The 25119-nt window shown below is 35.9% G+C and overlaps 1 pseudogene; it reads right to left on the minus strand.

Annotated features, from left to right (window-relative positions):
- Positions 1–15134: 15134 nt before the first annotated feature.
- Positions 15135–22297, minus strand: LOC132047563 (polyubiquitin-like; annotated as a pseudogene).
- Between the last annotated feature and the right edge of the window lie 2822 nt (positions 22298–25119).

Raw genomic sequence — 25119 nt, forward strand, 5'->3', positions numbered from 1 at the left:
TTGGTAAACATGACCATTTGTAGATTTTGGAGAAAACGGGATTCGAATTTGGAGAAGCTTAAGGAGCGGAAAAGGTATGTAAGGCTTACCCTTCTCTCTCTTGGCATGTCCTAGATATATTAGGCTTGAATTTGGACCTCGGGGACAACTCTACTCTTCGGAATCCACGTACGAAGCCCTTTTTCTTTCGGTAGAATTGAATTAATTATCTTGCTAATGGTTGGAAAAGTTGTCTAAACACCTAGAACTTGAACCAATGGGACCCGACTATCTTAAAACTATCATGAATGATATTATGAAGTGTAAAATACGTAAATTGGGTATGCCACCTCATTTTGACCCAAAGTGGGCCCACAATCCGAGACCTATGTATATTGTTTTATTTGCCTCATTTCGTGCGATAAATAATGAGAACCTTTGGCTAATGTTCGAGTTTGTTATAAATATTTGGCAATTCGTATATAAGTATTCCGGTTGGACTAATCGATATAAACGCTTGTACGTATGATCCGATTTGAATATTTTGATATAAGCATTAGATGTAAGTATTTCGATATAAACGCATTACGATATAAAGCATCTATTCGATATATGTATGTTCGACATAAGTATTCGATCCAAGTATTCCGGTATAAGCAATCCGATATGATAACTCCGGTATGAGTATCACAGTATGAGTGTACGATACAAGTATTCCCGCCATAAGTATTTGGGTGTGAGTTTGTTGACACAATATTACGATATAGGTGTCTCTATAGGTCTTACGTTCTTCATATACGATCTCGGATCGCTTAAAAAGTCCGAAGAGGTTTTACGTATTTTAAAATGCTCATAACTTTCCGATACTAACTCGAAAGAACCCAAAACTTGTTACGATCCTCGATGTCGGTCGGTATACCTATCCATTGGTACGGATTTATGTGCATATGGTTTCTCACGACTCGCTCGTGCGAGCTCAATGTATACATTCCTGCGTCCGGGCCGGGATATTATCGTGCGCATGCTTCGTATATGTATCGTTCCGTTGCGTCCGGGCCGGGTTGTTATCGTGCTCTTATCTGCATTGTTCACCGCGTCCCTCATAGGCGGGCGGGGCTCTGTTTATGCATATGATATTATGATCGATAATGTGGGGACGGTGGCCGGGATGGCATATGATACGTACGTTCACCGCGTCCCGTACTAGAGGGCGGGTTCATTACCGCGTCCCTCGGCTGGAGGGCGGGATGCCTTTATCGACATATGCTTATGATATATGATGCGGTATGCATAATACGTAGTGCGAAAATAAGCATTTTGATATTCGGACACTACGATGACGATTTTGTAAAGTCGGACTTACGCATCCTCGATTTTGATGAAGGCTACTATTATGCCTCCATATTTCGATCTTGATTACGAATCGTGCGATATATCTCGTACGTCGACTCGATTCGAATACGTAAAACCGCGATTTCTGCGTATGTCGACTCCGTTACGGGTATGTTCGACATAGTTCGGTACGTTGATAGTTCGTCCGATATATGACCTCGTGCGAGCTTCATCGTTGCTCTCCGTCCCCGACGTATGACATCACCGGTGCGCTCTGTATTTTACGTACCTCTTCGGACATGCGATCGTAGTTGTAAAATAAGCATTTTAGTACTCGGGTGACTTACTTACCCTACATTACTCCTTCGATATATGAGACCGGGTATGTACGGTTTATGTACGAGAAATAGGCGTACGGCATTTTGACTAATGTACTAATCTTTTAGTCTGTTTGTTTCGGTTATGGTTCGGTTTTCTGTGTGCATGCCTTACATGCTCGGTACATTTTCCGTACGACCCCCTGTCTTGGAACACGTTTCATGCAGCGCGGAGTACTCCCCGGATTGAAGTCATTATAGAAGATGTTCCGGCGGAGATGGCAAGCTCGTCTTCACGGAGTCTTTGCAGGAGTCGAGTTTGTACATTATGATTTACCGGATACGTGTTAGAGACTTTGCGGGACGGCGTCGTGGGTGTTGGTTGTCGATGCGTAAGCGGCTCCATCCCCCGATACGTCATATGTGATTGGTTTTGTTTGACTACAGAATTTATGTAATTTGAAAGTAACGAAAAGAATTATTTCTGAAAGTTATATTTTGCATTTTATCTTTATTTGAAAAAAATTTATGTGCGTAATGAGAGTCTGTGGGTTCGCTCGGCTCCGGATGTGGGGTCGGGTGCCCATCACACCCTAATAAGGTTAGGGTGTGACATTTAGCTACAACATATTTTGTAGCAACACATGCCCCGTGTTGTAGTGAGCATCAGATGTTAACTTACGAAACTAGATAACCACAACATCTCTATTAATCTAAAATATCAAACATTGTAGTGTTTGAGTTAACCTTTGCCTGATCGACCTCTACGTACTTTGATGCTACACTGTGGGGGGTCTTCTTCCCTGTCCGCTTGGAGAACTGAAGGTCTGATGTGCTTCTAGAACTGAAGCATATTTCTTTGGGTGAAGGGTTTGGGTGACTGAGAAGGTGGATGGTTTTGGAGAAAAAGTTTTGTAAGTATTAATGAGATTTTAGCTCTTTGACTGAGAAGGTGGAAGGTCTAGCAGAATGTTTAGGAGGGAAACAATTTTAGCTCAACTTTTTTCTTTATATTTGGTTGTATTCTTATGCTATATGATACACTTCTTAGAATATTTTCATTTATATACCAGAAAATATTTTGAATTTTAAAATACAAAAGAAACTCAAATAATCTTGTAGGATTGTCTAGAAAAAATATTTGAAAAAATTAAAGCATTCAAATAATGATATTTACTTGAGAAATACACGAAAATAAATTATGGATAAAGGGTGTCTTTGGTACGACCAGAAAATATTTTCTTGGAAAATAAGTGGTTTTCCTACTCATTTTCTTGTGTTTGGTACGCAAATTGGAAAATGTCATTCATTTGCATATACTCAAATCAAAACTAGTTTTGGTGGCGGAGAATACGAGTTAGAAGGTGGGGTAGGCTACGGGGGAGAGCGTGGGGGGGGGGGGGGGGAGTTGGTGATAAACCAAAAAAACTTATAAAATCTTTAAAAAAAAAATTGAATTTGGAGTCCAACTTTTGGTGGTGGAGAGTACGGGTTGGGAGGTGGGGTAGGCTGCGGGGAAGGGGGGTGGGTCGAAGGTTGGTGTAATAAGCCAAAAAAAAAAACTTGTAAAAACTTTTCTTTTTTAAAATTAAATTTTTTACAGGGTGGTGGTGGTGGGGGTTGGTGTAATAAACAAAAAAAATACTTATAAAAACCCTTTTTTGGAAGGTGGTGGGGTGGTGAGGCAGCGTGGCGGGGGTCTGGGGGGGGGGGGGGATGGTGTAAAAAACTAAAAAAAAAAAACTTTTGTATAAATATTTTTTTGGAGGGGGGTGGGTTAGGTGTTTTGGCGGGGGAGGGGGGAGGAGGAGTCGGGGTGATGGGATGGGGTGTGAGGGAAGAAGGTTGGGTTTTTGTGTGTGTGTGTGGGGGGGGGGAGGGGGTGGGTTGGTTGGTTGTAATAAACCAAAAAAAGAAAAAAACTTATAAAAACTTTCTTTAAAAATCAAATTTTTTGGAGGGTGGTGGGGGCGCGGGGGGGGGGGGGGGGGGGAGGGTGGGGGTGTTGGTGTAACAAACCAAAAAACAAATACTTGTAAAAACATTTTTTTTTTAAATAATTTTTTTGGAGGGTGGTGTGGGGGGTGGGGTCGGGGGGGATGGGAAGGAGTCCCGAGGAGACGGTGGCAGTGGCGAATCCAGGATTTTAACTCACGGGGTTAAAAAAAAAATAAGAAAAGCTAAATATAAAAAATAATGTTGTTGGTGGGAATCGAACCTATAACACTAGAGACAATTTTGAACACCCAGGACCGCTTGAGCTAACCTTTTACATTTATTCAGGGTATTCAAAAGCTAATATATATATACATAAACACAAAAAATTTACCCTATATATACACTGTAAATTTTTGCCGAGGGTGTTCGGGTGAACACCCTCGGTTGGCTCTGCATCCGCCCCTGGGCGGTGGGGTGGGGTGTGGGGGGAAGGATGGTTGGGTTTCTGGGTGTGGAAATTTGGGGCATGCGCCGAGAGGGGAGGTGGGGTTGGGTTTATGGGTGTGGGGAGAGGGGGTTTTAGGGCGTGCGGGGGGAATACGGTGCGGGCGTGGGGGGGGGGGGGGGGGGGGGGGTTGGTTGAATTAAACCAAAAAAAAAAAAAAAAAACTTATAAAAACTTTCTAAAAAATCATTTTTTTAGGGTAGTGGGGGGCGGGCGGGGGGGGTGTTGGTGTAACAAACCGAAAAACAAATACTTGTAAAAACTTTTTAAAAAAAATTAATTTTTTTGGAGGATAGTGGGGGGGGGTGGGGATGGGGAGGAGTCCCGAGGGGGTGGTGGGGTAGGGTGTGGGGCGAAGAAGGGTTGGGTTTCTGGGTGTGGGGATTTGGGGCTGCGGCTGGGGTGGGGGGGGAGGGGAGGTGGGGTTGGGTTTATGGGTGTGGGGGAGGGGGTTTGGGGCGTGCGGGGGGAATACGGTGGGTGGGGGTGGTTGAATTAAACCCAAAAAAAAAAAAAAAGAAAAAAACCTTATAAAAACTTTCTAAAAAAATCAATTTTTTTGGGGGGTAGGGGTGGGTTGGTGTAATAAACCAAAAAACAAATACTTGTTAAAACTTTTTTTTTAAAAATAATTTTTTTGGAGGGTGGTTTGGGAGGGGGGGGGGGGGAGGGGTTTGAGGGGGGTGGGGTGTATAAAACCAAAAATAAAACTTTTAAAAACTTTAAAATTATTTTTTGGAGGGGATGGATTGGGTGTTTGGGGGGGGGGGGGGGGAGGGGGAGAGGGTGGGGGGTTAGGTTTGTGGGTGTGGGGTAGGGGGTTTGGGGCATGGTGGGGGTGGGTTGGGGAATGCGTTGATGTGTTTTTATTAATCCAAAAAATGTTTTCCCTCAAATTTTTATGGAAAACATTTTCTCTTATTTGGAGGAAAACATTTTCCAAAATCTTAAGTGCAACCAAACAGAGAAAATAGAAAAACATTTACCGGAAACATTTTCCGTCATACCAAACACACCTAATGTCGTGAAAGAAAATATTATTTAAACTATTTAGAAGATATGAAAAAATAAAATTCACAAGATAAGAAGTTCTATTTTAGTTAACCTGAATTTGACGATTGACGAACCTCCACAACGTGATGCAATTTCTGCAAATTTACCTTATTTTCTTTGAAATACTTGAAAATATTTTATTTTTTTAACCAATGAGTAATTCGATGTTTAAGTAAAATTTATCGTTAATATACCTTAACCAATCAGTAGTGACAGACCATGACTTATGGTGATTGCAATATAACGTCCTCTATTTTCTAAAAGCTGGATAAAGCAAAGTGTGATTGATGTCACCCAACATATCACCTTCACCTTACGTTAGCTTAAGGCATAGTAAACGATTAGAAAAAGGAGTATATATATGTAAAGTACTTGACTTCAGAGCGGGAAATCTTTCTACAAGTGAGCACCAAGTCAAATGTATTAAAAAATAAAAGGCTATACCTTTGCCAGGACAAAGAGGACTCTAAGACGGCCTCATAGGAGACATTGGAGTAAATTTCTTAACTGGACATATCCCCTTCACCATACCATTGTTTGCAACTTTGTTTTATATTTGACATATCAACTTTCTCTTTCTAAGATCATCAATATAAATTTTAATGCTTAATTTACTTTTATTTCATGTTTATTGTTCTTTGTTTCTACCATTTTCATGTTTTATGCTTAATTTGCTTTTATTTCAGGTTATTAGTGTCTTTTTACGTAATTGTTGAATTTTGGATATGCAATAATTAATTATCTCACTAACATATATGAATGAATAGGGGAAAATATTCCAAAGAATATAAATTTAAAGATAAGTTTGAAAGAAAAATTTCCATCTACTAAAAAACCACAAGTACTTCTGTAGGTAGTTTGCAGGTAACTCTCCAAGAAATAATACCTCAGGTCACATAATTCATTGGTAAATCTCCAAAGAAAAATATCCACAAATAAAGAAATCCTCAGGTAATTTTCCAAGTCGTAAAACCCTTACGTAAATTCTCAAGAAATAATTTTCAATTAAATTCACAGCAACAAAATTTGCAGGTCATTCCCCAGGGTCACAAAATCCCTAGGTGAATTCGCACTAATACCGAAACAATATAATTCCTAAAGTATTTTCCCAGGTAATAAAATTCTCAAGTAAATCCCTAGGTAAAATCCCACCAAAGCAATCCCCAAATATTTCCCCAGGTAATATAATTTCCAGGTAAATCCCCAAGAATAAATCCCCAGCTAAAATCGCACCAAGAGAATCCCTAGGTATTTCCCCATGTAATAAAATTCCCAGATAAATCCCCATAAAAATATCCCTAGGTAAATCCGTAGGGCGGATTTCCTGGGGATTTTCCTACTGATTGAGAAAGGGGAAAAAAATTATTTTTTTATTCATGTACCTACGGATACTGTACCTGCTGGAAAATATCCCTAGGTAATTTCCCAGGTAAAATTTTGCGCAAAATGGCGCCAACCTTACCTGCGGATTTTACTGCGAATATATTTTTTGCAAGTAATATATTCCAAAATTTTGGAATTTACGAATTTCACAGGAAAATCCGCATGTATTTGCTGCGAAAAAATTCCCCAGGTAATATCCCCATGTAATTCACAGTTTTCTTGTTGTGTTACAACTAGTTTTCTACCTATGCTCATGTCCTTATTTTTTATTTACGTGAGTGAAGAGGCATATGTATACCTGATGTAATGAGCCGATATTATTGTACGCTAAAAAAAATATTAAGTTCTATATAAAATATTTATATTCCGACGTTTTAAAACATGATTAATCTTCGGTCAAAATATGAAAAAAAAAAAACTTAAAGATAACAAGTTTCCAAACTTACTTAGATTTACTTTACAACCCCTAAAACGACGATCCAAACATATATGTATACTTGATGTAATGAGCCGACATTATTTTACGCTAAAAAAAATATGAAGTTCTATATAAAATATTTATATTCCGGTGTTTTGAATCGTGACTAATCTTCAGTACAGTACGGAAAAAAGCTTAATTTTGAGTTTGATTTACAAAGAACAAAGATGACAAGTTTCCAAGCAAACAAAACTTAAGATGACAAGTTTCCAAGCAAACAAAACTTACTTCGGGACACTTTACAACCCCTAAAACGACGATCCAAACCTTTAGGTATACTTGATGTAATGAGCCGACGTTATTGTACGCAAAAAAATATATTAAGTTCTATATAACATATTGATATTTCGGGGTTTTGAAATATGACTAATCTTTGCCCAAAGTATGGAAAAACGTGATTTTGATAGCTTAAAAAAAGAAAAGAAAAAAAAAAGACATCCTATTTCACAGATTTTGTGCGTGAAGCCTACTTTGGTTCTTTTTTTTTTTAATGGGTTAGTTTGGTTCAAAAAAAAAAAATTGGGTTAAAAAAGTTCCGGACTCAACAAGCGGGGAATGGGAAAAAAAAAGGAAAATGACATCCCCTATATACATATATATATTGGATCAAGCACCTTTAAAGATTATTTGATACTTTAATAAATAATGGTGAGATTCGAATCGAGAATATTTATCTGATCTGATACCATAATAGAGAATGTGATGGATGGTTTTATTTAAAATTTTATGTTATTGGAGAAATTATGTTTTTATTTACTTAATTATATATGTTGTAGAGTTGCTTGCTATGCCGGCTAGCAGACGTCTGGAATTTTTTGAAATAGTATCAACTAACAGTTTGATTGACGGGTCAGTACAAGATCTTCATGAATCTAGTTTAGCAATCTAACACTTATATATTGCGTTGCTCTCAACCATTTGAATTAATAGTATAGAGTTATAATTATTTTATGTCAATAAAGAATTTGAAGTATGAAATCGAATAATTTGGCCTGAATCTAATTATTAGGCAATATTCTTCAATCTAATCATGGTCTATAATCTCATTAAGAATACATAAGAGGCCTACATAAGAAAAGAAACTGCATTTTCGGCCACAACAGAATTGTATGGAAAGAGCAATAATATATACATTAACACAGAAAAAAATAAGGATCTCTAACTGTTATATATTTTATTGATATTCTCCATGAAATGAAGTTAAAATATCTTTGGTCATTTATACATCTATGAGGAGGTTGGTGGCATGGAGATAAAAATAATTGAAATGAATCAAATTTTCAAGCAGGATTTTTTTGGTTATTTCCATCTTTAAGTTGACTCTATGCATGTGCCTCAAAATAAAATCTACATTATATTACTTGGTATGCTTCCCATTATTATCTATTACGAGATATAATCGTATACTTGATAAGGTCCTTCCATATTGATGATTCATTGCAAATCTGCACAAATTGATTTCATAGACAAACTGAACACCAAATGGAAACGTTGATGAATCATTTTGGCAAATTAGCCGAGTATTAGTCCTTCGGATTGAGAAATTTATTATTGTGAGTCACATAATCAACGCTACTTATGTGAGACTATTTTACTATTTAACAAGTGGACACTTTCTTGTTTTAAGTAGGGGTGTCAATGGTACGGTTGGGGCGGTTATTCTATAAAATTTATACCATATCAATTTTTCTGTTATTTGATTTTGTAGAACCAAAATTAGACTTTTCGAAACCGTCCCATCATCTCGGTTTCTCTTAGGTATCGGTACGGTTTGGTTAATTTTCGTTTTTTTTTTAGAAAAAGAACATCATGTTATAGTCACTAGTAAGAGCTAAAGACACGATATCATGCATACTTCTATAGGACTTTGGCAAAAATTCTGTAAACATTTTTACTATCTAAAGGGTGATGAGAAAGCATAAAAGACGACAAAAATAAAGATCCCACTATTTTACGATAGTGTAAAACAATGTTATGCAAAGACAAAAAGTACTAAATTAGATCGCACGAGGGGGAAAAAGTCAATCAAGATGGGACTTAAGGAAGAGTCTACTAAGATCAAGTATCCAATAAGATAAAATTTAAAATCATGTGAGAAGAAATTATCTAATACTTTGTAGCTTTCTATCAAAGATCGTTGGAATACCTTGTAGCTTATAAGCTAATTACTACTCGAGATGCTAGAACTAATTTAATTTCAATAGAAGTAGCATAATAGGCTCAACGTTGGAACTTTAGGTGTTAATTATGTTGCCTACTTGTAGTCTTTTTCATCATCCCGAACCCAAGGCGAAAATTTTAATATTTTATTATATTTAAATTTAATATATTGAATATTTTATTATATTTAAATTTAATACATAGAATATATTTTACACATAAAAACTTATTCGGTACGGTTAGGTATATTTTCGGTTTATTTTTATAAAATTAAAAACCGACCTAATTATTCGGTACAATTATAAATTTATATAAAAATCATCGATTTTATTTTAAAAAAAAAAAAAAACTTAAAAATCGGTTCGGTACGGTTCGATTAAGTCGGTTTTTTGAAAACCATTGACACCCCTAGTTTTAAGCATAAACAAGAAGGGCAATGAGAATCTTTCCCTTAATTAAAATGCTTAGCTAAAAATTTAAAAAAAAAAAAAACTTAAAATATCTTCAAAATCAACGATCAGAGAATGGTAAATATATATATAATCAATATCCATTATACTAATGGAGGAATGAACTTCTCTATTTAATTAGTCTTAAAATCCCAGAATTTTGATATTATAAATGATATTGCCTTTTTTGTTTATGCTTAAACCAAGCAGGTGTTTACTTGTCAAGTAGTAAAGTAGGCTCACACAAGTATTGTTTTTTATGTGACTCACAAAATAAAATTTCTCCGTAGGATTAATTATTGATACTCATCCTGTTTTATTTGATGTGACACTATTTTATTTCAACAAAAAAGAATCACCGATATTTGAAAATAATTTAACTTTATACTTTCCATTTTATCTTTATTGACAAGTTTTTATATCCACATAAACGTATATAACATGTTTATGATGATAAGTTTCAACAACCTTCTTTTATTTCTTAATTAGTCCCTCTGTCACAAAGAAATTGTCATGTTCGCCTATCGATTGTTAATTTGACTAATCTTCGAAACTAAATTAGATTAGATTAATTTAATCTTTTAAAACTAAAATTTAGATATTCAAACACTATACGAAAAGGCTATAAGTTGCAATTTTTTCTCATATGAACATGGTGAAAAAATATATCTTAAAATATTATCAAAGTTCATGTAGTTTGATCTTCAAAAAGTGAAATGTGACAAGTATTTTGGAATGAGGGAGTAACTCCGTACCTAATTAAATACTTTTGCATAAATAAAATGGAGGGAGTGTTGCATTTGTCCTTAGAAATTTCAATGAAAAGAATTTCCCTGTATTAAGGTACTCGAACAATTACCTTTTGGATAGCAAAAACATAAGAGCTTAAAGCATTGTATTTTTATCAACAAGCATGTTGCTGATCCATTTGCTTCGGAAGCATGTTCAAACATTTTTGGGACACGAATAGATTTGATTAATAGAGTTGTTTTTGGTCCAGACGTGGATCTCTAACATCAGATTTTGACAGTAAACATTTTATCCTGACAAAAATTCAGGTACAAAACAACTAAATTAAGGGGTCGACACACATGACAAGAAAAAGCTAGCTAGCTGTACATATCGACAAAATCATCCTTAAAATAAACGAACCTTCTCTTTTCAGCCAAAGCTTTGGGATTATTTGTAGAAGTAATTAAGTATGGGTTAAATTCTGTGTACTAATGGTATATAAATAATTTTACACTCACTATTAGAAATAGAGGTTTTTCCCACCAATATTCAGTGAAAAATTTATGTTATAAAACATGATTTTACCACTTCATTCCCACCGACCCAACTCATTGGGAAAACGCACGGTGGGAAACAGGTTCCCACTGAATCGTTGGGAAACCTCTTGATTTTTCCGTGTGAAAACACTACTATTTAGATTACCTAAATTAATGGGAATAGCCACTAAATTAAACATTTTTCAGTGGGAAAATAGTAGTATTTTTTTCTAGTAGTGACAGTTAGGTTAAGTTTTTTTTTTTTTTTTTTTTTTTGGTTTCCCACCCGATGTCCGGTACTCACATTGGAGCCCGACTATATTCAAATTCGCACCGCGTAGGACTCTATTCGGAGGGAAGCGCTGCCTACCAAAGATTCTTCCATACCCAGGGCTCCAGGGGCGGACCCACATGTAAGAATTTGGTGCTCAAGCACCCATTGAATAAAATCATTGTATGTGTAGTTATATAGAAAATTTAAGCAAATCCATTATAATATGTCAAGAAGCACCCAGCAAACGAAAGGTGTAATGGGTGCTTTGGTTAAGAAATGGTATTGGAGGCTTTTTTATGAGGTGAGGTTGAGAGTTCGAAACTCATCCACCTTTTTGAATCCGATACTACTTTTTTTTAATTTCTAATTTAGACTACTTTTCGCTGAATTTTGTTTTACCCTCCCCTTTTAATTTTTTTTTTTTTTTACCTTATTCTCTGTAGCAAAGAAAGGGGGAAGGAAAAAGATTCCAAAGTTCGATCCTTCTAAATACCAAAATTCACCAATTTTTTTTCTTTTCATCACAATTTCACAGCGCCAATTATATTAATATGACTTTTCTCATTAATTTTGTTTTTACCATAGTGTTCAAATAGTTGTGCACTTCTATTATGTGATTGGTAGTAACTACATGTCAAAAAAGTTAAGCACCCACGAATTCAAAATTCTGGATCCGCCACTGCAGGGCTCGAACTCGAGACCTCTAATTAAGGGAGGAGCAGCCCCATCTGTTGCACCACATCCTTTGGTGGTGACAGGTTAAGTTAACTTAAGATGAAGTGAAATTCTTCATATATAAAAGTCTAATATAATAATCTGGAAAGTACAAATTGATGTAATAGCACCAATAGTGTCAACATTTTATACAGTGCTATCAGCATAAGAATGACCTTTTATAACTTACTAGTATTCATATCCGCGCGTTGCGCGAAGCATATTAAGTATAATTCATCATAAGAAATTGTAACTTGAAAAATACAATAGACACAAAGGAGCATGAAAGAATTATAATATATATGTACATAATCGACATTCATCGTATGTTTCAAACAAAGATAAATAATTTATCAAGAATGAGTATAACATAATAATTGTACTTTGAACTAAATTAAAGGATAGGTTCTTTAGATGTAGATGCTAGTAAATTAATATTATCCTTGTAATCTTCCCATTAATTGTGCAACAACTAGCTTCAAACACTTTGTACTGATAATGGAAAAGAAGCATAAACAAAAGGGATGATTAGATATGAAGAGTGGACGATAAAATTATTAAGAAAAAACATGACATCGAAGCTGCTTTTGCTGCAGCTTACCACCACATAATCATCAAATATATTCCATTCAATTGAAAATTTAAATTTTATCTTAACGACCCCTCATATCATGTCTCCTTGTTATTTCAAAATTGGTACATTTTGCTTTACCCTGTCATGTGTTGTTGTCCAATAAAAGACATACATGCAATCATAAATTTTTGAAATAAGTAAGTATTTCAAAGAGACAAAAATTAGAGCAAGCGGAATAAGATAACAGGAAAAAAGGTTTTTATTTGTGCAGTGCTTTAAGGATAGTGAATAATGATATTTAAATTTAAAACCTTACATTTTAATTTAATTCGATAGTTGACCTAAAACATTTAAAAATAATAAATCATAGAAAATTTTTGCTTTATATGTGAGCACATACATACCTTAATCATGCTTATTAGATTTATGAATCATTGTGAAATGTTAATGAGTTGCAATTTAAATATATAATACTTGAATAGTGTAAAATATCATCATATCTTTATCCAACACAGGATTAGCACAAGGAATCATAAACTAAAAAGAAACAAATCTAATATGACTATAGATAATTCAAAAACTCTATTTATTCAAATAAATATTATCCTTTTATTTTCTAGATAGAGCCCACATTTTTTGAAAGTATCCCATTCTTCCAAATTAGAATAACCACGGTAATTTTGTTAGAATTGATATACCCAAATAACAAAATATTTATCATATATTCCATTGTTACACTAAAATGGAGGTATAAATCAAACCGGTATAAATAAAAAAAAACATGAAGACAAATGATTATTGTTCATATATAAACTATATGGTGAGAGATCTTATATTAATTAACAATCATTTATTTCTAAATTTTCTTTAAAAAAAAAAAAAAAAAAAAGAGATGGAAAACCTTTTCTTGGCAACAACTTTTAGTCTTTTCCATGCGAGACCTTTGCCGAAGCGGCAATATTTGATGCAGTTTCCTCTGCTACTTATGAGACATCTATCAAAAAATTTAGTCACTCCTGTTATTGTATACGTTGAGTTTTTTAAGGACTTACATGAAAACTAAAATTATTCAAAAGAAAAGGCACCAAATACATAATTGAAAGCACAAAAAGAAAGCGGAAAACGTCTAGACATGTCGACAAAATTTCACCTTTTCTTGGAGTCTTTTAAATTGCTCCACGTGACCTCCCGCATTCTGCTTTGAAGATGACTTGGGCATCATTATATTTCATTTATCTTTTCATGATTAAGTGCATAGATTGTTCTGTTATATCCGCATCAGCAGATGACTCTCTCAATGTAACTAAGTGATAGTGGTATTGTGTCCACTGTTGACATCTTTGGGGGTTGATTTTGATTTCTCTTGTCCTGATTGGTGATCGTTTTTTGATTGATGGGCAGTGTTTAAGAGTCCTTTTGGGGGAGAGAGTACCATGGAAGGGAAATCTAATGCGAGGATATGTGTTTTCTTTCGGTTTTAATTTATTTTGTAAAGGAAGTTATTGAACAGTTACCTAATTTTTTGGGATCCAACACTACCCATCGTTTGATGAACGAATAAAACACTACCCATCAACTAACTCAAAATTTAGAAATTAACTGCAGTTACACAGAGTTCTGAATGGGTAGGATTTTTTTTTTTTTTTTGGGTATTTAAAACTGAAATTTTATATGGATGACACTTGTCATCATATCATACTTTTGCCTCTCCTATTATATATAGATAGATTGAAATGTACTAGTTATAGATAAAAAATTACATTATTTGTATACATAAATCACTAAATATAGGGCTCATTAGTTTTGGAGAAGGCAAGACATAACCAATTTTATATAGTGGTATGGCGATCATGTGGGTTTCACATGAGTAAGTCCATACAGAGGAACAGCGAAACACCTGCACCATCAATTTCCCATTGAAGTGTAAACAAGTTGGGTATTTGTGTTTTCCCCTCCTACTTCATACAAGGAACAGCTCGGTATGCTCTCTTTACACAATGTAGTCTAATTCAGCTTAATGAAAATTTGTCGCACCTTATCAATTACCTCTCTTTGACCCCACTTTCCATACGACACTTAGAAAGAAAATAGTTCTTGTCCCATGTCACTTCATGCACTTGAGGAAAGAAACCATTTTTTGTATCTTTAGCCATGAAGGGAAACTCTTGTCTGAGGATGTTGTACTAGAATTCTGTTCACAATTGTCGATAATATCCGAGGTTGTTCATGTCTGTGGTGAATATGGTAACTAACTTGTTATAATCGGTTAAACTAGATGTAGTGTAAAAAACTTTCTCCAAATAGAAAATAATGTTATACTACTATTTCAAGAATCAAATTTGAAAGAAGCTTTTTCATGGACGATGAATCTTTGAGTTTACTTCAATATTTGGAAATTAGCTTTTCATATTAAACCATGTTGAGGTCTGCAAACAATTCTGTTGACTGCAAATTAAAAGTGATTATATCCCTTGACTGCAACTAGGTATTCAAAGAAGATCTGAAACAAAAAATGTTCACCACCTGCCAAATATCAGCATATTCGCAAAATCAGGCACTTTCTGTCTTTTTACACTACGCAAGTTGCCCGACAAATCAGCAAGCAATCACCAACTCTGTGTTCTTTGTAATTCCATAGTCTCCAAGACAACGTGTCAAGGTATTCAAAGAAGATCTGAAACAAAAAATGTTCACCACCTGCCAAATATCAGCATATTCGCAAAATCAGGCACTTTCTGTCTTTTTACACTACGCAAGTTGCCCGACAAATCAGCAAGCAATCACCAACTCTGTGTTCTTTGTAATTCCATAGTCTCCAAGACAACGTAAGCTGTCCAAAAGCACGCCACCTAGTAATAGTTCCTTCACATGTAGTTTTAGATCGTTCCTGATCAACATTTTCAAATGAGCAACGGAGGTAGTACTGGAAACCACACCTGTAATCTTACATAACTTAATCTGTTGGTAACTCTTAATGTTAGATAATGGTCTTTTCTGGATGGTTGGTGTAGGAATGTTATGAAAATCCAAAACGACATTTGAGTGCATTCTAATATTGTAGCTAGATAAATCCCGGGAATCAGCTAGATATTTTCCCTCAAACACAAGCTTTTGCAGATGAACTGGTATTCTTAGCTTCTTTAGAAGCATGCCCTTCACATTCTTGACTAACTCGTGCCTGTGCACGTCTAGTGTTTTACTTCCACCACTCGTCTTGATTAAGATCTGTATTGTTCCACGCTTCAACTGTAAGATGGAGTCTTCCTTAATATCATACTGATATAATACCTTCAAATCTTCCAATTTCTGTTTCCCCAAGTATAGATCCATAGCATCTATCGAGCAACAAACTGTGCTCTCTATACCTGTTTTAACATCGCGAAGAGTTAAGGCAGCTTCGACTTCTATTTGTACAATTTCCTGTGTTGGCATTACCACTGAAATAATCAACTTGTCTCTAGGATTGAAAACCATATGAAGCGTTGATCCAAGATCGATTTTAAAAAAAGCTAAGGTTTTGTCATCTTCAAGAAACTTTCCACCATGAATAAGAGAGAAATCGTTTGTTTTAGTCCTTCTTTGGCCCCGATCCTATATTTGACGTCCTGGATAATGTCGTTAATCCTTGAATAAACCGTAATTGCACCTTCAGCATAGGGTCTCTTCACCAAAAATATTCTCGGGAATGAATTGTCGACACAAGCATGAAGGGTGGAGTTCTTGATAATGCCATAATCGACTAGCTTTTGTTCATCCATTAGCCGAATGCCTTTTGAAATTAGCTGCTGAAGACATTCCGGTATGCCCTCCTTATCATGTAATAAAGCTTTGACACATTTCCAATACTATCTGATTCTTTAACTTTTAAAGCGACTGTCTTAGTGACCTTCAAGTATATAGTTATCTGCAAGAGCAAGAAAACAGGGTCCATAATGGTGTAATTTTCACAAGAAAAATAAAAACTTACGCGTTAACATGTATTGATGTGCTGCAAAATCTATAATAGATGCATTCTAGTTTCAGTACAAGAAAGTTACTTAAACTGTGCTGACAATCATAAGCACCAGCCATCTAAATCACTCTAAAGCACAGACGAGAAGATCGGAGAACGCAATTTTTAAGGTAAAAATCATGCCGTCAACAATGCAAACTTTTCCCTAAGAAAGTTTAGAACAGTTAACATGTGAAGTTTATATTGTGTCTTGTTTTTATCAGTATACCAACAGATAGTCATTCAACGCACGGAAAAAAAAAAACATCATCCGGCTCACTCCTTATAGTCAATAGTCCCTAAAATAGCCACTTGAAACAAACTATACGAAGTATATAAATGTGATTCAGGAATCAACTGCTTCTCATTGGGATCAGTCAGCATGCCATTGTTTTCAAGCGCACAATTCACCAAAGGCATAGCTTTGTATATGAAGCGGTAACCCCTTGCTTCGCGTTGCATGAAAAAATCGGTACTATAATAATCAAATTTCGAGTAAACTATAATATATGAATTTAGTACTATAATAATAAAATTTCAACTAAACTAACCAATTTAAGGAGAATTATGAAAAACCCTAGCCTTCCACCGACTCTGCGCTCCCCACTCTGCATCATAGTATAGAATAGTATAGTATACATCTGCCACATTAACGACTCAAGGAGGCTCATTCTTCTCCAACCAGAACCCCTCAGGGTCACCCCAAAAAATTAGGGATAGCAATGGAACAGTGTGGGCACAAGGCAAGGAAGGGAAAAGACTTAACAGGCCAGCACAAAAAGGGTCAAATTTACCTCTAATACTTTAAACTTTTCACCCCTACCCCTACCCCTACCGTTATCAAACTTTGCAAAAATATATATATATATATATATACCGGCCTGCTTGTGGCTTGCCATGTCAGCCACACAGGCAGTACCAGGTCAAGCATGCCACGTGGAAAAATATATATTTTTTAAAAAATAAAAAAAGTATTTGTATAATTCTTTTTAAAATAGTATGTTTTGTATAGGGACCTATCATCATTTTGTGAGGTACTCACAATCTTTAGCCCAAGGGACCTATCATCATTTTGTCTTCTCTATACCATGATTTTTCTGTTCAAATTTACTATATTTTCTTCATTTATATAGTAGAATGAATTAAAATGTAGGGGAAAAAATTAATGCCTAATAACTAAATATTTGATAAATAATTGAATTCCCTATGAGGAGATATTGAATTTTCGGAAGGATAAAGTACGTATATATACATATTAAGGAGAAATATTTACGAAACGTGACGATAGTTAACATTACAAATCCTATAAAAAAACATACTTTTTAAAAAAGAATTATACAAATACTTTTTTTATATATATATTTTCTAAAAAATAATTTTTTTATTTCTTTAAAAAAATCAATTTTTTTTTATTTTAAAAAAAATAATTTTTTAAAAATATATATATATTCCACATGGCATCTTGATTTGCCCAAGTGGTGACATGGCAAGCCACAGGCGACCGGTAATAAAGATGTCGTGGGGGCTGGGGATATTTTTGCAAAGTTTGGTAACGATAGGAGTAGAGGTGAAAAGTTTAAAGTATTAGGGGTAAATTTGCCCCTTAGTTCAAAGTACAGGGGTAAATTTGATAGTTGAGCTATTCACTCCCTTTGCCAGTTTACATTTTTTTGAATACCCTTGTTAGAATCTAAGTTGCTCTAACTCGGATGCGGGTGTCCGATACGGGTGCAGATCTAATCGTTCATGATCTATATTTTAAGATTCGGGGGTACAGATCTAGGTATGGATACAGGTGTGGGGATTCGGCTAGAAATCATTCAAATATCTATAAATAGAGCTATATATCTAAATTATGAGACGTTACGTGGAAAACTTACAAGGTATTCCGAGGAGAAAATATCGATCAAGAGGAGAATCCATGAAGGAGATAAAAGGAAAAAGATTGACTTATAAATTTCTTTTAATTTCACCTTAGCTTTTGTTTTGATTACATAAACCATTGTATATGTCCCGAATTTCTCCGTTGATTTTGGTCCAAGTACCCAAAATCAGTTGAAAGAATCTGGTATAGATCCCACACCACACCCATGTCGAGTGGACACGGGTGCGGCACTGAAAGTGAAGAGTCCGAGTAACTTAGGTTTAAAATTTCTGGCTCCGCGGCCATCATCGAGAGCCAGGGAAGACTACGATCTTATCAAATATGGACATGCGGGTGGGACATGGCAAAGATGCTAAGCCTCGGGAACCATCTCGTATCCGGAACTCACTGGCCCAACTAATCCAAATTCGTGCCGCATAGAGTTACTCTGAGGTGTAGCGGTCCCTACCGTGGTGTCTCCATTCCTAGGGCTCGAACCTGACTAAGCGGGATAGGTTAAAATTGTGGCAAAGACTTAACACACCCTTCCCCACCCCGCCCTCATGCCTTGTCACTACCAAAACGAAAAGCCAGTACTGGAAAGAATTAAAAAAAAAAAGTCAAGTGCACAAGTGAGAAATCAATCTACAAAGGCTCCATAAACGAGTAACGAAACTATTTGCGGGTTTTAACTGAGAAATCAATTAAAACGTTATAAAAAAAACTAAGACGTCCTTCATAATACTTGTATGATTTCATCAACTATGATAAAGAATATACACAAATAGAAGAAGAAGAAGAAAAAAAACATAAAATTGAGATTTCCAAATAACCAAAAAATTGAGGCTGTATAGTAGGGCTCAAACCAGAGAGCTCTGATTAAGGACGAATGAGTACATGGACATATGTACAAAGAATTTAAACAGATTCTACACAACAAAGAGATCGATGAGCATAACAAACTAACATCCTCTTCTTCTTCTTCAGTTTCATCTATTCTCGTGCATTCGTGCTCTGCTCCATCGACCCTTTGCAAAGCTTGAACGCTCCCTTTGTGACTCTATATACCTGTGCTATGATTTTCAAAAAGAGATACTCGTTCATATAGAGTATGTTGCACTTAAGGCCTTTTTTTTTTGGGCGTACATAACCACTCACCTTTTGGGCCGGGGCAAATTTAGCCTATAAAAATATGCTTCTTCAACCCGTTTAAATTAATGATTTACTCATTTATTAATTCAGGATAAGAAATTACATTAATGGCTTTGGAAATGAGTGGTGTTAAACTTTTTACCCTGCTTTCCCATGGGCAAACCATCAAGGTCAAAAGTCAAAACATGTTAAATTTGAAGTTTTGCTCGTGACAATCAAAAGTACAATAACACCCACCTTCGACGTCATTCTTGTATATCACCCCGTGAAACAACAACATACCTAGTGTAATTCAACAAGTGGGGTATGGGGTGGGTGGTGTGTACGCATACTTTACCCCTACCTTATGAAGGTAGAGAGGTAGTTTCCGATAGACCCTCAGCTCAAGTAAAACATTTCAAAGTAGGTTTGAAAAGGGAATACAGTAGTGAAGAAGCCATGTTGAAAATAATGGGGTCTGGGGTAGGTAATGTAATTCAACAAGTGGGGTCTGGGGTGGGTGGTGTGTACACATACCTTACCCCTACCTTATGAAGGGAGAGAGGTAGTTTCCGATAGACTCTCAGCTCAAGTAAAACATTTCAAAGTAGGTTTGAAAAGGGAATATAGTAGTGAAGAAGCCATATTGAAAATAATGGAGAAAAGAACAATAATAACAATAGATAATACATAATTGAACCAAAGGAAAACTTAACAATGCTCGACTGCCTAATAACCTTCTACCCTAATCTTCGGCCTCAATATGCTCCTATCTAGGGTCATCTCTTCGGTAAGTTACAGGTGTGTCATATCTTGTCTAATCACCCATCTCCAATACTGCTTCGACTTACTAATATCTCTCGTCAGACCCACCATAGTCAATCTCTCACACCTCCTCACTAGGGCATCTGTGCATCTCTTTTTCACATGTTCGAACCATCTCAGTCTCGTTTCCTTCATCTTGTCCACCATGGAGGTCACTCCCATCTTGCCCCGAATATCTTCATTCGTAATCGTATCTCTCCTAGTATGTCCATACATCTATCTTAGCATCCTCATTTCCACTACTTTCATCTTCTGGATGTGAAAGTTCTTGACTGGCTAACTCTCGCCCTGTACGACATAACTGGTCTAACAACCACTTTATAAAACTTACCTTTTAGTTTTGGTGACACATTCTTACCACACAAGAAACCAGATGCAAGCCTCGATTTAATCCACTCGCTCCAATATGATATGTAACGCCATCGTCAATCTCCAGATGACTTGTGTATCAATTCTTACTAGGGAGATGAGGCAAGGAGCGGATCAAGGAAAGACCTGCCAAGAATTCGATGTTCGATGATGGCCCCCTGACAGGATAGGTGAGAAGTCACTCTGGATATTCTTTTTTTGGGCTACAACTTCGTCAATCCGACACATCAGCTTCATGATTTACGACACTAAACCTTCACTTCAAATATTTTATCTTATTCTTGCTCAACATGAACCCATTTGACTCTAAGGTGCTATCTCCAAATCTCCAGCCTATTGTTAACTCTACATTGTGTCTCGTTAATCAATACTACGTCATCTGCAAATAGCATCTACCATGAAAACTCTCCTTGGATATGTCGAGTCATATCACCAAGGCAAATAAAAACAGGCTAAGAGTTGATCCATGGTGTAACCCCATCACGACTAGGAAGAGTTCTTAGCCTCCTCCCACTGTCCTTATTCGGTCTCGGCTCCTTCGTAAATGTCCTTAATCGCTATAATGTATGCTACAGGTACACCTCCATCCACCAAAGCTCTCTACAGACCCCCTTAGGGACTTTCTCATATATTCTTTTCTAGGTCGTTGAACAACATATGTAAGTGTCTCTTCATCTCCCTATACTGCTCCACCAATCTCTTTACAAGATGAAAGACCTGTGTAGTTGATCTTTCCGGCATGAATCTAAATTGATTTTCTGTAATAGACACACCCTTCCTCACTCTCATATACACCACCCTGTCCAAAACTTTCAAAGTGTGATAGCAGCTTGATACCCTTATAATTGTTGTAATTTTGAATATCGTCCTTGTTTTTGTACAACGAGATCATCGTACTTCACCTATATTCTTTGGGAAATTTTGTTGTCCTAAAAATGACGTTAAACAACCCAGTCAACCACTTCATAGCTGCCTTGTTTGCGCTCTTTCAAAATTTCACTAGGATCTCCAGCCTGGTCAACCTTTCTCTTCTCATCCTATGAATATCCTCCTTAACCTCCTCAAAATTTATACCCTTACAATACCCAAAATCTCGACTACTCTCAAAGTGTTCTATATCACCCTAACACAATGTTCTTGTCTCCTTTTTTATTCAAGAGTTTATAGAAGTATGTTTGTCATCTTCATTTAATGCGTGCCTCTTTCACTAATACTTGGCCTTCCTCGTCTTTAATGCACTTCATTTTGTCCAGCTCACGGGCATTCCTCCCTCTCGACTAGTCGAGCCTCTACAACTTCTTATCCTCACCTTTATCCTGTAGTTTTCATACAATCATCTAAAAGTTGTCTTTTTAGCCGTTGTAACCGCTAACTTCGCTCCCTTCTTCGTCGTCGTATACCTCTCTCTATTTGTCCTCTTTTTCTCCTGGTCTTTGATCTCCACCAACTACATATAAACAACTTTCTTGGCTTTCACTTTCCCTTGGACCGCTCTATTCCATCACCAGTCCTCTCGATATCCACCAATGTTGTCTCTCAAGACCCCCAACACCTCTTTAGGTGCTTTCCTAATGCAATTAGTTGTTCTATCCCACATACTGTTAGCATCCTCACTACTCCCCAAGCCCTCGTAGTCATCAAATTCTTCCCCGTCTCCTAAACTCTGGCAGTAGTCAAGCCACCCCAAATTCATCCTAAGAAACCTTGTCAAAAATATTTAAATTTTTGTTTTGTTTTGTATGTTAGATATAGCATAATAAAGGGGAAAATATATTTCATTATTAAATGAATTATAAGAAAGAAACAATAAAATTAGAAGTTGAAAAGAGTTTTTGGGGGGGGGGGGGGGGGGTGGTGGTTACGATCCACGTATTGTTTAGTCCATTTTGACCCAATCCATCTTAGTACAAGTAACATTTAGGCAGGTTAATGATCCGCCCATTTATTAACATAATTCATTTTGACTTAGCCATTTGAAACCCTTACTTTTGCGATAACGAACCCTAAATTGACCATCCGATAAAATTAGAATGATACAAAATTATGGAATTATAAAAAAAAGTTCATAAATAAATTAACATAGTTTGCATAAATCATTCAAGGCATTTCTCTTCTTTTTTTTGGTGGACTCAAACATACTGTTTCTTCAAGGAAGCTATTTATTTGAAAATTCAGTTAAAGATGATTCCATTGCTATGACTTGAATTTATATAACTCAACCATGTGGATAATAAATTGGGAATGGGCGAAAATGTACTATTATTATTTTTAAATTGACATACATTTCTTGTTTTTCTTGATTGTTATACAATATTAGTATGTTTCGAATTTATAACAATGGAAGCACAATATTTAAAAAATTGGTTCTTGAATTTTGAATATGAAAAGTGATTTTAAATCAAATGGTGTTCTTGACAAAGCTTGAAAACATTGGCAAATCACTATTATTGCAAATATGCTTGTTAGATTTGTTATTGTTTTGGCAAGTTGATGATTGCAGTTTGTTCTTTATGATATTTAGAACTTATGTTTCAAATTTGAGCACATTTGAAGTAGATTTGGGTGTTGAATCATGTGTTTTATTGTTAAAACTCAAAAGAACAAGTTGTTTCTAGGAAAAAATTTGCTCACCTGAACTTTATGCAAAAATGGCCGAAGTAATGTCATATATGTGCGTGAACTTTCATGCAAAAATGTCTGAAGTTCTTCCATATATTTGCCTATAAACTCGATTTGAAAATGTCGAAGTTATCCTTAACAAACCAAGGAAAATTTCAGGACAAATATTCAAAATTTGCCTTGACAAAGCTATACTTGAGACAAAAAGGTCTGCATTTGTCAAATTTCAGCCACGAATGTTTGCAACTTTAATCCCGTTATGTCTAAAATTGTTCCAAAATAGATAAATTTACAATAAAAATCCAATTTTGGCTACAACTTAAACAAGGATCCTAAATTCTGGTACTTGTACACTTCGGCTGAATTAAGGAGTGGTATGAAAAAGAAGCCCAATCCATCCAATGCCTAGTCTACCTAAGCCCATTAATTATCGGGTCATTTGCATGATCGCCTTCAAAGGCACTGGTCTTTAATTTTTTTCCCTCAAATTGGAGAATTTTTTTCCCTCAAGTTGGAGGTCTTTAATTTTTGGCCATCGCTAAAATTTTTTTTGTTTCGGGTTCGAACTCCCACTCAGTCAAAAAAATTTTTAAAAAAAATCGCAAGGTAGAGTTTGGATTCGTCAGGCAGAATTTTGCATGCAAAACTCTACCTCAGGCAGAGTTTCAAACTCTACCTTAAGTTAGAGTTTTGCCTTCAGGCATAAGGCAAAACTCTGCCTTAAGGCAATTTTTTTTTTACTTAGTTGGAATTTTACAAACCTCTGCCTTAAGGCCTAACTTTTGCACGAATAGGCCTAATTTTGGGTAAAAGTTTGCTTTAAGGCAAAACTCTGCCTTAAGCCCTAACTTTGGCTCGAATAGGCCTAACTTTGCTACAAAACTCTGCCTTACGAATTTTTTTTTACTGAGCTGGCGTTCGAACCCCAAACCTCATGGTATTAGGCGAAGGAAAAAAATTAAAGACCACCAATTTGAGGGACAAAAATTAAAGACCAACACATTTGAAGGGAAAGCCGCACAAAAAAAATCTTTTTTTTTTGCGCGGATTGCCCTTCTTTTGGGGTGGTCTTTAAATTTTGCCTCTCATATTTGTAGTCTTAAAATTATGCCTCTCATATTGCTGGTCTTTAATTTTTGCCCTTCGCATTGCAACTCTAAGCGTTCACGCAGAAATCATGAGGTTCTGAGTTCGAACCCCCGCTCAAGCATAAATTTTAAAAAAAAATTGTAAGGCAAGGTTTGGGTCGCGTGTATGCCGGACCAGGTATACTCTTGTTAAGGAATTACCAAATTTATGTCGGACCCAGCATACTCATGCCTTATGGGCAGACTTAGCATAAGTATGCCGAGTCCGGCATAACTTTGGTAATTCCTTAACAATTTTATGCCGGTGGGGGCATACTTTTAATGGGCAAACTTTTATGCCGGACCCGGCATAAACTTGTGAAGGAATTACCAAAGTTATGCTGACCAAGATACTTATGCCAAGTCTTCCCATAAGGCATAAGTATCTTGGTCCGCATAACTTTGTTAATTCCTTCACAAGTGTATGCGGTGGGGGGCATAACGAAATTTAAACTCGCCTTACGACTTTTTTTTTTTAAATTTTGTCGTGGGGGTTCGAACACGGAACCCATGGGTTTTAGCCGAAGGACAAAATTTAAAGATTTCAAATATGAGGGGCAAAATTTAAAAACCCTCAAAAGAAGAAGCAATTCTGTGAATTGCCCCAAAAAAATGTCCATATTGGAGTTTTGGGCTTTCCCTAGGGTCATTTGCACTTTCGGTCCTATTTTGTGCTGGTCTTTAATTTTTATCCTTCAAATGGGTTGGTTTCTAATTTTTGTCCTTCAAAATCGAATTTATGACTAGAGGGTATAAGTTACGCATCCTA

This window comes from Lycium ferocissimum, chromosome 2 (assembly GCF_029784015.1).
Source record: "Lycium ferocissimum isolate CSIRO_LF1 chromosome 2, AGI_CSIRO_Lferr_CH_V1, whole genome shotgun sequence".
In the NCBI taxonomy this organism is placed as follows: domain Eukaryota; kingdom Viridiplantae; phylum Streptophyta; class Magnoliopsida; order Solanales; family Solanaceae; genus Lycium; species Lycium ferocissimum.